The sequence below is a fragment of the Gavialis gangeticus genome, unplaced genomic scaffold (genome assembly GCF_001723915.1).
Source record: "Gavialis gangeticus isolate Ggan-Ray unplaced genomic scaffold, GavGan_comp1, whole genome shotgun sequence".
Taxonomy (NCBI): domain Eukaryota; kingdom Metazoa; phylum Chordata; order Crocodylia; family Gavialidae; genus Gavialis; species Gavialis gangeticus.
In genome coordinates this window covers 4,390,004-4,391,697 of record NW_017728980.1, presented here as the reverse complement: position 1 = coordinate 4,391,697, position 1,694 = coordinate 4,390,004, and the positions used below count along the sequence as shown (strand labels likewise).

Sequence of the window (1,694 nt, the reverse complement as noted above, 5' to 3'; positions counted from 1 at the left end):
TTTACTTTTGATTAATAATTTTTTTAAACTTTACAACTGACAGTATTCTTTTAATGAATTATTTGTAATGTTCTTTGGGATCCTTTGAGGAACAATCCCCACAAAAGTGCAATGTGTTCTTACTGGGAGATGGAAGCAAAGCAGGAGAGTTTCTGTTTTGCATGGTGAAATTTCACCAGAGAGAGAAGAAAATGTTCCCTGCTGGGACATAAAGTCACAATTTAGAAAATATTCAATGAAAACTTTTGAAAAAGCTACAGGTGCTGCATTTGCTCCCAAAGCTTGCTTTGATTTGCAACTCTATGATCCCAAGAGAGAGACATTGTCCAGGAAGCAATTTCTCTCTATTCCATGCAACCTGTGATTTCTCTTTAATACCAGCTTTCAAAGACATGGTTCAAAAAGCTTTTGTTTGCTTCATCCTTTACCTTGCAAGTTCCTCTTCTGTCCTCAATACCCAAACCATTCTCCAGGGACTTGCTGGCTAATTAACACAACTGTTTTCTTATCAAATCCTATCCAGAATGAAAACAAAATGAAGTGTGAAATCTAAGTGAGATCATTTGTGATCATTATACATTATGTCTGGCTTTGCATAAATATTACACAAACATAAAATAGTGACAAACAAGCTTAACTTAATTTATTTATAGCAACACTAAATGCCTGATTCTCATTTTCCCTTATGCCCTTTTACACCATTTTGGCACCAGAAAGGGCACTTGAAGTACATGTTAATAATATTTACTTCGGAATTATGTTAAAAACCCTATTGTAAATGTGAATCATGGCTTTTGGATACTGGATTAGGAGACCTAAATTGTATTCCTTCCTTTGATAATGATCTATTATATGTTCCTTTGAGTAAATCACTCTACTGTTTGGTGCCTCAGTTTCCCAGCTTTAAAGACAAGATAAAGATACTGACCTCTTTTGCAAAGTGCAGTCAGTGCTGTAGCTGTATGATTATTACTTTTGGGTGCAGTATTATGCCATTTTTAAATTCCATATTGCTTAAGCAAAGACACACAGCAATAGCAAACAAATAAAAATCTTGTTTTGAAATTCTTTTAAAGTGTCCACAAAGTCCTTAGGATTTTATCTTGTAAAATCAAATATATAGTTTAAAGAGAGATCAGAGTTTAACCCAGAGAAGGGAGAGAATAAGGACTGGCAAATACTCTGGGAATGCAATTCATTATAGTTGATTTATGTGGGTGGCTTTTAATTCCTCCTGATTTTCCGGTAAGAAGATCCAAACGGCCTGCAGTTTGCTTTGGACAGTTCCCAGTCTCCTAATTGGGCATGCATGTCTCTGTTTAGTTTTGAAGAAAGTGATTTTTCATGACCATAGCTTTGAATGGCTGAGGGTTTTCTAAAGAGCTGGGAGAAACCTTTAGCTGATGTACACCTGTGTAATTTGACTACGTGGTAGACCAGGGCGGGCAGTTATTTTGGGCAGAGGGCCATTTACTGAGTTTTGGCCAACCATTGAGGGCCGCATGACAGGCAGCTAGGGACAGATAAATATTAATTTTCTATATTTTTTAGGGGCCCCGCGGGCCAGATAGAATGGCCTGTCGGGCCGCATCTGGCCCCCGGGCCGTATTTTGCCCACCCCTGCTGTAGACCCTGTTTTTCTTCCTGGGACAAGGCGATGAACACCATCCAAGGCAAATAACAAGGAGCAGGAG

The 1,694-nt window shown here is 38.3% G+C and overlaps 1 protein-coding gene across 1 annotated transcript in view; it reads left to right on the top strand.

The window, feature by feature from the left end:
* Positions 1–1,694, top strand: part of KCNJ1 (potassium voltage-gated channel subfamily J member 1) — a 39,377-nt gene that overhangs the window by 6,498 nt on the left and 31,185 nt on the right. The gene's annotated exons all lie outside the window — the stretch shown is intronic.